This window comes from Eschrichtius robustus, chromosome 14 (genome assembly GCF_028021215.1).
Source record: "Eschrichtius robustus isolate mEscRob2 chromosome 14, mEscRob2.pri, whole genome shotgun sequence".
In the NCBI taxonomy this organism is placed as follows: domain Eukaryota; kingdom Metazoa; phylum Chordata; class Mammalia; order Artiodactyla; family Eschrichtiidae; genus Eschrichtius; species Eschrichtius robustus.
Genome location: NC_090837.1, coordinates 26912255 through 26924752, shown reverse-complemented (window position 1 = coordinate 26924752; position 12498 = coordinate 26912255).

Genomic DNA, 12498 nt, shown 5'->3' with positions numbered 1-12498 from the left:
CCCCTTCCGGTGGCCGCAGCCCCTCGCAGGCCCCCGGGGTCAAGCGATGCCCCCAGGCCGGCCGGCCGGACCCAGGCTGTTCGGAGGGGCTGGAGCGCGCCGGGGGCCGCGACGCTGCTCTAGGGGTCACTTGGTGAACCTCTCCCCACTTTGGACACCAAATAATAGGACGAGCCAGCTAAAGCCTGTGAGGGGCCCAGATTTACCAGTCAAGACTGGAATCGAGACTACCCAGGAAGGCTGACTGTGGCCTCGTTCTTCCAAATAAACATGTACTTTTAATGCAACCCTAGCAGGACGGTTCCGACACTTAACAAAATTCTCACTTCACCTGGAAGAGTAAATAACCCCAAACAGCTATCATTTCCCTCCTTGGGAACAGAAAAAGGAACAAGGGTGGACTTGCCCTAACGTATTAAAACAAACTGTGAAGCTACTGTACTCAACTCAGGGCAATCTGACCCAGAAACAGAAAGCCTACAAACAGATCCCAGAAATGGTAAGAACGTGATGAAAAAGGAAGTATCAAACATCAGTGAAGAAGCAAAGAAACATCCCTGGAATGGAGCTCAGTGGAGGACTATTTGAAGAAACTACTGAAAAGCTGTCAATGCCCTACTAACCAAAGACAAGCAAATTAAAACTTTTTTCTTTGCTTTTTTAACAAATTGGAAATCAGTTTCAAATGATAACCTTCAAACACAGTCAGGGGTCTGGTGGGTAATCACTCTCCTATACTACTGGAAGCATATAAGTTGCCTCAAAATTCACAAACGGGGCTTCCCTGGTGGCGCAGTGGTTGAGAATCTGCCTGCCCATGTAGGGGACACAGGTTCGAGCCCTGGTCTGGGAGGATCCCACATGCCGCAGAGCAACTAGGCCCGTGAGCCACAATTACTGAGCCTGTGCGTCTGGAGCCTGTGCTACGCAACAAGAGAGGCCGCGACAGTGAGAGGCCCGTGCACCGCGATGAAGAGTGGCCCCCACTTGCCGCAACTAGAGAAAGCCCCCGCACAGAAACGAAGACCCAACACAGCCATAAATAAATATATAAACCCAAAGTTAAAAAAAAAAAATTATTAAAAAAAAAAATTCATGAACATGAATTTGGCAGTAAGAGCCAAAAATAAAAATCTTTTAAAATGAGCATACCCCCTTGGACCAGTAATGCCTCTTCTGGGATTTTGTTTTAAGGAAATTAACTGCATTTGTAGACTGTATGCTTGATGGTCGGTCTCTCTAACCAGACTGTAAGCTTGGATTTGGAACCCTGGTGCCAGGAGCACACCTGAGACTTATAGGTACTCACTGGTCACTCGTTTCATTTGCATTTGAAAATTAATGTATGAGTAATGATTCTCAATATCTTGTAATAACCTATAATGGAAGAGAATGTAAAAAAATATTTATATATTTATATATATATATAACTGAATCACTTTGCTGTACACCTGAAACTAACACACTATAAATCAACTATATTTCAATAAAATATTTTTAAAATTAATGTGTGATCATATTTTTAAAGTGTCATTTATAATAATGACAAAATAATACACAAAGTAAATGACAATAGGAGATTGGTTAAATGGTCCACATGATGGAATGGTAAACAGTCACTACGAATGGTATTTATAAATACCATTTTACAATTTGGAAGCATGCAAATGATATGAAGCAAAAAAAAAAAAGAAAAGAAAGAAGCAAACTACAAAATTGTATGTACCTGATGCATGCAAAATATTGATCCGTGGAAAAGCAAATGAAGAAAATACATCAAAATATTTACAGAGGTTCTTCCTAGGGTTTGGGATTTTTTTTAATACACGGATATATTTTAGTGTGTGTTTTTTAAATATAAATTTATTTATTTACTTAGTTTTGGCTGTGTTGAGTCTTCGTTGCTGTGCGCGGGCTTTCTCTAGTTGCGGGCAGTGGGGGCTACTCTTTGTTGCGGTGCACGGGCTTCTCATTGCCGTGGCTTCTCTTGTTGCAGAGCACGGGCTCTAGGCGCGCAGGCTTCAGTAGTTGTGACATAAGGGCTCAGTAGTTGTGGCTCTCGGGCTCTAGAGCACAGGCTCAGTAGTTGTGGCTCACGGGCTTAGTTGCTCCGTGGCATGTGGGATCTTCCCGGACCAGGGCTCAAACCCGTGTCTCATGCATTGGCAGGCGGATTCTTAACCACTGAGCCACCAGGGAAGTCCCTACATGTTTTAAAAGTTACTAATTCTCCTCTCCCCAGTCTGCGCTCTGAAGTAACGTTAACACCTGTGCATCTACACTTCCTACTCTGATGTCAACATGTGTCTCTTCACGTCTTACCAAAAAAGATCTTACTTGTGTAGAATAGTTTTCTAGAAGTAGAATCTATGGGTTTAGTGATATGTGGGTGTTTTCAACTTGAATAGGTCCTGCCAGGTATACTTACCCAAAATGATGTAGCAATTCAGATCCTGAGCGTGAGGTTTTATTTTTCCTGCTTCTTTAACTTTCCAAAACATTCCAAATTCTGCATACTTAGTACATATTTTTTAAAGCCAGGAAAAAAGATGTCTGGGTTGGGGGGCAGATTTCTAAATCACAGTGAGCTAGACTCTCACCATCTCTGTCCTGGTTACTGGGTAGCCTTGCATGGTGTCCCCACCTCCAGGGGCCACCCCCAAGCTTGACTTCCAGTCAAGCACTTCATAAAATCCAAGCATGGTTACGCTTCTGCTTCTAGTGCAATATCATTACATAGACACACTTAAAAAGTTGGGGGTGGTGGGGGACTTCCCTGGTGGTCCAGTGGGTAAGACTCTGCGCTCCCAATACAGGGGCCTTGGGTTCGATCCCTGGTGGGGGAACTAGATCCCGCATGCATGCCACAACTTAGAAGCCCACATGCTGCAACTAAGACCCAGAGCAGCCAAAATAAATAATAAATAAATAATAAAATAAGTAAATAAATAAATATTAAAAAAAAACTTGGGAAGTTTTGATATAATATTAAGTGAAAATAGCAGATTTCAAAATTTTGTTTTTGCTAACAGCAACCCCGTAAAACTATATCTGGGTGGAAAGTAATGTGGAAATATAAAAACCACATAGTGGCAGGGATGGGAGAACCAGTGAGAATGAGGTGTGTTTTTTTGTCCCAACTCCCTCTGGATTCTGTGTGTCTAGTACAGGACCTAACCTCTCTGATCATCTTCCCCCATCAGTCATTTGGGAATAATAATGGCACCTGCCCCTGGGGCTCCTGGGAGGATTCAATGAGATGAGGCTGGGCAGGTAGAGTCGAGTCAGGCTCTGGCAAGTCCTAGGTAAAGTAACTACGATTGCTATGTCGCTATGTCGGTGTAGGATGGCTCAAGCCAGGCAGGAGAGCTGATCTGCTACTTTTTTTTTTTTAATTGAAGTATAGCTAATTTACAATGTTGTGTTAGTTTCAGGTGTACAGCAAAGTGATTCAGATACATATATATGTATATGAATATATACATGTATTCTTTCTCAAGTTCTTTTCCCATATAGGTTACTACAAAATATCAAATAGAGTTCCCTGTGCTATACAGTAGGTCCTTGTTGTTTATCTATTTTCTGTATAGTAGTGTGTATCTGTTCCTCCCAAATTCCTGATTTATCCCTCCCCCTGATCTGCTACTTTTACCATCATCTCATCTCAATAAAAAAGGAAGAAAGAAAAGAAAGAAAGGAAGGAAGGAAGGAAGGAAGAAAGAAAGAAAGAAAAACACAAAATATCCCAAAAGGGTAAACTGCTGCTTCTTAACGTGACAGCAAGATATAACAAATAAAAAAATACAGGATGCCCAGTTAAAATTTGCATTTCAGATAAACAACTAATAATATTTTAGTATAAATATGTCCCATACAATATCACATCTCACCTCTCCTCCCCCACCCCCCGCCCCAACCTGTATCAGAAAACTCTGTTCCTTGTACATGCTGTGATTTCTCCTCCCACCTCTGGGCATTGGCACCCAGGGCTCCTGCTGCCTGAGCCACCCTTCTTCCTCCTCCCCACCTCTGCCTGGAGAACTCCGACCCAGCTCCGACGTCATCTCCTTCAGGAAGTCCCCCCTCCCCAATCCCAGGCTGTCCACCCCGATCCAGTCCTGCTGCTGCTGCTGGACAGGTGCCTTGAGGGCAGGAAGACTGTCTTGTTCCTTCTTGTAGACCCAGTACCAACCCGGCTCACGCCTGACATCAAACAGGTGCTCAGGGACTTCCCCGGTAGTCCAGTGGTTAAGACTCCATGCTTCCACTGCAGGGGGAGCAGCTTCAATCCCTGGTCGGGGTACTAAGATCCCACATGCTGTGCAACATGGCCAAAAAATTTAAAAAATAAAAACAAAAAGAACAAAAAAAAAACAGGCGCTCAATGAAAAGTCAAAGGAATGAGTGAATGGGTTTCCTCCCGACCCCACTTCCCTCCTGCAGCAATGTACCCCACCTGCTGCTTCCCAAGCCCTGTGGGTTTCATTCATTCCTTGTCACAAGGGTTGCATGGCACATGGTACGCACAGGGGAGAAAGTGGCACTGCAGCAACTCGGCGTTCAGGCTGCCCAACGGGGAAGCAGAATTTCTCGTGCAAGAGCAGCAGCCCCACCCAAATTTGAGCTGCTGATATTGGCTGCCAACATTGGTTCCTCACTCTAGGGACAGGCAAGCACTTCACACACATGGGCTTGCTACTCTTCAACACCACCTCTGAGAGGGGGGTGTTACTACCCCATTTTATAGATGAGAAAACTGAGGCTCAAAGAGGTTAAGGTCACCTGCCCAAGGTTACACAGCAGAGCTTGACCCAGGCCCCCCGACAGGCAAGAGCTCGGTGCAGCCTCTTGAAACAGCCAGCATCTGAAGAAAGGCCCCTGACGTGCACATTCTCTCCAGTTAAGGCCCTGCCTTGTGACAGGGCCCTTCCCTCACTAGCCCCCTCCCCTCACTTTGTAATCCCACAGCCCCAGGCAGAGCCAGGCACCCTGAGCCCAAAAGAGGCCACAGCCCCTGACGGTCATTCAAGCCACACTTGCTGACACTGAGGAGGAAGGAGGTGGGCACAGGCTAGTGAACAGCACACAGGGGGCCCAGCGGACCAAGGTCAAGGAGGGAGATGAGAGAATGCTCACAGCAGGACTGGACAGGGCTGGGAGCGGTGCAGGCTGCTTCAAAAGGTCCTGCCCTGGCTGGCGGGGCCATGTGGTGCCCTCTGCCTGGCATGCCATTCCTCAGCATCATCAGCTCCAGCGCCTCTCCAGGCCCGGCCGTTTTTCACTCTTTATCCTCACTCCCTGTTTCCCTCTCCATCCCTGCACCATCCGTGATGACCCTATTGCTCATCCACGGTTCACTGCTGCAGCCGGTGCCTAGGACTGTGATCAGTAGCGATTTGGTTCATGTGTGAATTAATAGCTGAGACCCAAAGGCCAGACTTTGGGTGGGAGGCAGGATGAGGCCAGGCAGGGGAGCAGCAGGTACAAACTGCTGAAGGGAGAGAAGGCTTTTTGAGGCACCCAGAGGAGGCTGGCAGGGCAGGTGCCAAGCACAGGGGACTGTGGGGGCGTGATGAGAGTCAAGAGGTGGGGAGCGTCGCCAGCCCAGGCCAGCTTCCAGGGTCTTGAACAAATTTGTGCGGGAGGCATGCAGAGGAGCCCAGTCCACCGATCACCCAGGGGAGGCAAGACAGCCCTGGAGCCCAGCTGAAGGTGTGGCACTGTCCCTAGGCAGACAGGCCAGGAGGGGTGAAAGGTTTACTGTTACATTGGCCAAGACATTCTTCTAAGTGGGAGAAGCAAGATCCAGAACAGTGTGGACGATGTAATCACATTTCTGGTTTTCAGAAATTATATATGTGTTTCCATTCCTATATGTGGTTGTTAAATTCCTAAAGAAAGCCAGGGCAAGAGACCCATGGGAGGAGGAGGTGGGGAGGGGTGGGGAGTCTTCACATTTAACTCAAGGTGCTCCTGTATTGTTGGAATTCTTACATCACGTCTATGTATTATTTTTATTTTTTAGAAAAATAGGGAATTCCCCGGTGGTCCAATGGGTAAGACTCTGAGCATCCACTGAAGGGGGCGTGGGTTCGATCCCTGGTTGGGGAACTAAGATCCCACATGCCACGTGGCACGGCCAAAAAAAATTAATAAAAAAAAGGAAAGAGGGCTTCCCTGGTGGCGCAGTGGTTGAGAGTCTGCCTGCCAATGCAGGGGACACGGGTTCGAGCCCTGGTCTGGGAAGATCCCACATGCCGCGGAGCAACTGAGCCCGTGAGCCACAACTACTGAGCCTGCGCATCTGGAGCCTGTGCTCCGCAACAAGAGAGGCCGCGACAGTGAGAGGCCCGTGCACTGCGATGAAGAGTGGCCCCCGCTCGCCGCAACTAGAGAAAGCCCTCGCACAGAAACGAAGACCCAACACAGCCAAAAAAATAAATAAATAATTAAATAAAATTAAAAAAAAAAAAAATTACGTACAATATGCCTTTTAAAAAAAAAAAAAAAGGAAAGAAAGAAAGAAAAATAATCAGGAATTAAAGAAAAAAAAAATCTCAGTGAAGCCTCCCTTTCTTGGGAAGCTTTGCCTGCCCCCTACTTGCTTGCAAACTCCCCCAGGCCTGGGCCTCCCACTCCTGATCACCCCCCACCTTGCTCTTCAGTTTCCTGGTTGCCTCCACCATTAGACTGGCAGGGTCTGTTGTGGGGTCTGTCTGCAGGAAGCTGCAGCCCCTGCACCTGGCCCAGGGGAATGGACGGATGAAGGAGGGGGCCCTGTTGTCACTCTGAGTTGGGGAGGGTGTAGACCAAGGCTGGCAGGTCTGTTTCTGGGGGAAGCCCATGGGGAGGCAATTGGACCAGGATCCAAATCCTGGCCGTGCCACTGACCAGCTGGCTGCCCTAGAACTGATATCCATCAGCCTTAGTTTTCCCACCTGTGAAATGGCGCTGATAGCAGTGTCTACTCACTGGGCTTGGGTGGGCAAGCAGAAGCCCAGCAGAACCTCCAACCGAGGAGTGGGAAGAGGTGGGCAGAAGGAGGAGGGGGCAGGAGTGGAGAAGGCCGGCCCCTCCTGAATCCCAGCTGGGGGCAGTGTCCTGGGGGCTCTGCTGGATCACCAGAGGGATGGTGGTGGACCAAGGCTGCACAGGGTGGGGAGCGCTTGGAATTTCCAAATTCCAGCTTTGCAGTTTTCTTTGGGGAGCCTCCTCCCTCACCAGGGCCTAGTGGGGCTTCCTGTGCAGTAGGGGAGGGGCCAGCTCCCTCGTGGCCTGGACACCAGGAAGCCCCTGGGCTGGGACAGCAGGCTCTGGTCACAGTCACGAGGGAGGCTGGGCCCAACGGCCCTTATCTTGCCTGACCTTGTGGGGCTGACCACTCCCTCCATCTGGAAAATGTGGCCCTCTGCCCTCTCGGAGGCCTCTTTCTCCTTAAATCCCAATGATCCTGGAGTGGGGCCTCAGCGCCCAATTCTACCCCTTGGCCCACCACCCTGGGGTGCCTTCATTGGCCCCAGCCAGCGCCACCTGCCAGACGCCTCCCCCTGGAGACCCTGGGGCATCTCTGACTCAGCAGAGTCTGTACCTGCCCAGCTGCCCCCCCTCCCCCGGCATCCCGCACACAGAGGGCCCTGTTGCCCAAGCCCTAACTGCTGGCCACTCCCAGGCACTCCAGCCCTCCCCCACCAGCTCTACCAATTTGAATTCCTGACTATCCCTCCCTCTGGCCTCCTCCCTAGACCCAGGCCCTGCCCCCAGGCTGGGGGAAGGAATCCTCCAGATAGATAAGGGCAAGGGGCAAAGGGACACACCTGGGCTCAGACCCCCTGCTCTGCCACCAACTTGCTGAACGACCTTGATGAATGACCTCCCATCTCTGAGCCCGAGTTTCTCCATCTGTAAAAAGGGGAAATAATTATACCCCCTGGATAAGGTGGCCTCGAGCATACATAAGCTGAGGCACATGGTGAGGGCTCCATACAGGCCAGGTCTCATTGGGAAGTGCGGCCACCAGGAGCCCCAGGCCAACCCTTTCTTAAGGCGGTGTCCAGTTTGATGTCTGCTCCACGCCATGTCGCCAGGTCGCGATGCCTGCACGGAGGGCTCGAGGAGGACCCAGTCTGATAGGGGAAGCAGCAGAGTTAATGAGTAATTCCAGGCCATTCGGACTGTGCCTGGAGGCTGTCCATGCACCTGGGAGGGGCAGCCGAATCCAGTGGGGGCAGGTGGGATGGGGAAGGTGGGGAAGATGGCCCCAAGACGCAAAGGAGGGCGCTTGTGAAGGACATCCGGAGTGAGCTGACTGAAGGGGCCGGGCAGCTGGAAGGCCCATTTTAGAAAAGAGGAAACTGAGCAGGAGGGTCCAAGCCTCCAGGTGAGCCCCCTCTGACCAAAGCACCCTGACCAAGGGGACGTGGCCCATGGGGTCCCTCAGGCTGAGGTCAGTGTCCTGGATGTCCAGCCAGGCAGGCACAGCATATCAGGTGGTCAGTTACCGGAGGATCGAAAGGGAATTTCCCTGAGGGCCCAGAGCACAATGGGGCCTGTAGCCAGGTATCAGAGGCCAGGGCTTTTGAGAGAGGGGGAGCCTCTGTTCTGTTCATGGGTCCCAGAACAGACGCATGACAGACCCCCCCCAGCCATCGGAACTGGGACAGACTGGTGGGGTCTGCCATGGGTCCGTTCCTGTGGGACTAGCTGGGGTGTCCCTGGTGTCACCACAGCCCCAGGAACCCTCCGTGCCCAGGGTCTGGAGCCAGCCTCACCTGGCGATATTGTCGTATTGTCGGTTTCACAAGACCTGAGTTGGCCCAGCGGGATCTGCCTTAGGGGGAACCCCTGACCCCCCGCCAGCCCCAACCCTGCTTCCAAATCCGACCTCCAGGGGGTGAGACAGGGAGACAGGGTGTCGACCAAAAGGTGAAATGAGCTTCAAATGGGCCTCGGAGGTGTCTCTGAGCTTTTTTTTTAAAGAAGTGTGTGATTTTTTTTTAAAAATTATTTATTTATTTATTTATTTATTGGCTGTGTTGGGTCTTAGTTTCTGTGCGAGGGCTTCCTCTAGTTGCGGCAAACGGGGACCACTCTTCATCGCGGTGCGCGGGCCTCTCACTATCGTGGCCTCTCTTGTTGCGGAGCACAGGCTCCAGACGCGCAGGCTCAGTAGTTGTGGCTCACGGGCCTAGTTGCTCCGCGGCATGTGGGATCTTCCCAGACCAGGGCTCGAACCCGTGTGCCCTGCATTGGTAGGCAGATTCTCAACCACTGCGCCACCAGGGAAGCCCTCTGAGCTTTTTATGTTGTGACCTCCATGCTGTGTTGCTCTTATGAACACAGATTTCATATAAGGACTCTGGAATTGATCAGTTAACATTATGTTTTTTGTTTTTTGTTTTTTTAATTATTCTGAACATAATAATTTAATATTTTCTTGAGAAGTCAGAATTGACATTTTGGATATCAACTTTTTTTTTTTTTTAGCATCTTTATTGGAGTATAATTGCTTTACAATGGTGTGTTAGTTTCTGCTTTATAACAAAGTGAATCAGCTATATGTTCACATATATCCCCATATCTCTTCCCTCCTGCATCTCCCTCCCTCCCACCCTAAAATTATGTTTTGAATATGCACATTGGCAGAGAGCAGTCACTGAGAGAAAGAGAGGGAGGATGGGCTGGTCCCAGGGGCCCCCAGCAGGATGGGGTTCCCCACAGCAGGTGAGCCTCCGGAAGGGCTGGAGGAGCCACACGGCCATCTTCAGGCTGGTTTGTGGGTGCAGCTCTTGTCTACTTGTCGGTGAAGGGGGGTAAATCAGGCCGACATTGTGGGGAGCGAGAATGGGACATGAGGTCCCTGACGAGAAAAGACTGGGGGGAGGGCTGGCGATGTGCTGGGCCCTGGCCAGAGGCCCCCAGGCAGAAGTGGCTGGCGCCAGGACAGGCTCAGTGACCCTAGCTCCAGAACTCTCCGGACTCTCCGGATACTGCCCGTTTGCCCACTCCATAGCTCCCTCTGCCCTCTGGCCAGCTGAGCTTCCATCCTTCCATCCCCCATCCCTTCCTGGGCAGGCCTGGACAGGCTTTGGGCCTCCAGGTCGTCTGGTCAGTCGGTAGGGGCCCCGGCCAGGCATCTGCTCTTCTTCAGCTGCTCACCTTGCTGCACCTGTGTGGCCTCCCCCTGCCCCTGCTCAAAGCCTTCAGGACCTCAGGGCCCCAGGGGGAAGAGACGTGGGCCCAGAACTATCTGCCTTGCTACCGACCCACACCCCCATCACCTGTGCCCTCACCAGCTTCTTTGGTCTTCCTTTGGGTCCTGACTCTGGGCCACGTGCTCAGTACATATGACCTGCTCAAATCAACCCTCCTGCCCCAGCCCTGCCACAAATGAGGAAACTGAGGCTCAGAGAGGCCTCCCAGCTGTCCACTGGCAGGATAGGGTTCAGACCCAGGTGGCTGCTCAGTGGCCTCCCCCAGCCTGCCAAGCCCTGCGTTTCTTTACTCATTCACTGACACTTCCCGTGGCCTTGGGGACACTGGGGTTGGCCAGTCTCCCCAAGGATGGAAGAAGGATGGCTCCTGTGGGTACATGGGGGACCCCCCAGGGTGCTCTGGGGAGAGGGCAGGGAGAGAACAGGCCTGGGCGGGGCCTGAGTCCCAAGCCTACAGCGTCAGAGACTTTTCCTGCTGCCCTGACCCAGGGGCGCAGTCCCCGCGGAGCAGCCCTCGGTGCGCGCAGGCTGCCCCCTGGTGGCAGCGTGAGAAAGCGCCCGGGGACTGACTTTGAAACCCTTCCAGGAGAGGGGGCCCTCGCCAGCAGGTGGGCACCTGTCCCCATCGCCTCCCCCCAAGCCCGTGCCACTGCTCCCTGAGTTTCCCCAAATGTCCAATCGCTCATTATTCCCATGAGTCGGGGCCTTTGCTCTTCCCTCCGCCTAGGATGACTCTCTCCTCACCTGCCCCAGTGCCTGCGATCAGAATTAGAGCCTTCCTCTGCTTCCCGGGGTCCATGTCTGACTCTATTCCAGGGGGTGGGGAGGCCCAGTACATGATGTGAACCCCCAGAGCCCTGCACAGGAGCCACACACAGAGGATGATGAAAAATTGCTAGCTCTGGGCTTCCCTGGTGGCGCGGTGGTTAAGAATCTGCCTGTCAATGCAGGGGACACAGGTTCGAGCCCTGGTCCGGGAAGATCCCACGTGCCGCAGAGCAACTAAGCCCGTGAGCCACAACTACTGAGCCTGCGCTCTAGAGCCCGAGAGCCACAACTACTGAAGCCCGCGCACCTGGAGCCTGTGCTCCGCAACAAGAGAAGCCACTGCAATGAGAAGCCGGCTCACTGCAATGAAGAGTAGCCCCCGCTCTCCGCAACTAGAGAAAGCGTATTTATTGAGGATCTGCTATGTGCCGGGCAATGAACAAGCCAAAGAGCTCCCTGCCTTTATGGGGCTTACATTCCAGCTGGGGTGGGGTGGCTGTAGGGATGGAACATGGACAGTAGAAAAACCACAGGTGACATACCAGGTGTGGGTAAGGGCAATGGAGAAAAACAGGCAGGGTGGGGCAGGAGGGAGGGGTGGGGTGTCACTTCCTGGCCGTGACACAGACTACTCTGCAACTATCAGAAAAAAGGTGAGAGATGCTGGCCAATGGTCAGGAGAGGAGGTTAAGTAAAAACTGATGGGACAATATGGCTAGCATAATTCTCCTTGGGTTACATTTGTGGTACTGTATTTAATTCTGAAAGTGCTGGATTAAGCTTCTATCCTCTTGCTAAACTCTCGTTGCTCTTCCAGTAGGTGGGGACCATACTTGTGCCCCCCCTCAGACTGTGGGAAGCCCACTGAGCCCCCCAACCTGAGCCCAGGCCCCGGGAGGGGCTGGGTAGTTCTCTCTTGCAAAAACAGCTTTCTTGTTCCTCATGGGCCTCAGGTTCTATTCTGGGTTGTGAGCTCACAAAGATCTGATGATGTGAAAGATTGTGAAAGCTGAGAGACGTTTGCACACCCGTGTTCACAGCAGCATAATTCACAAGGGCCCAAAAAGTGGAAGCAACCCCGATGTATGAATGGATAAACAAAGTGTGGTCCATCTATACAATGGAATATGATTCAGCCTTAAGAAGGAACAAAACTGTGACACCTGCTACAACATGGATGAAACTTGAGGACATTATGCTCAGTGAAATAAGCCAGACACCAAAAGACAATTTACTGTGCAAGTCCACTTACATGACCTCCCTGGAGTAGTCAAATTCGTACAGACAGAAAGTAGATTAGAGGTTACCGGGGGCTGAGGGAGGGGGTGGGAAGCTGTCGTGTAGTGGGTGCAGAGTTTCAGTTTTGCAAGATGAAAAGACATTCCGGAGATGGGTTGCACAACACTGTGAATGTACTTAGCACTACGGAACCGGACACTTAAAAATGGTCGAGATGGTAAATTTGATGGTATGTATATTTCATCCCAATTTAAAAAAAAAGAAATTGTGAGCCAGTCTG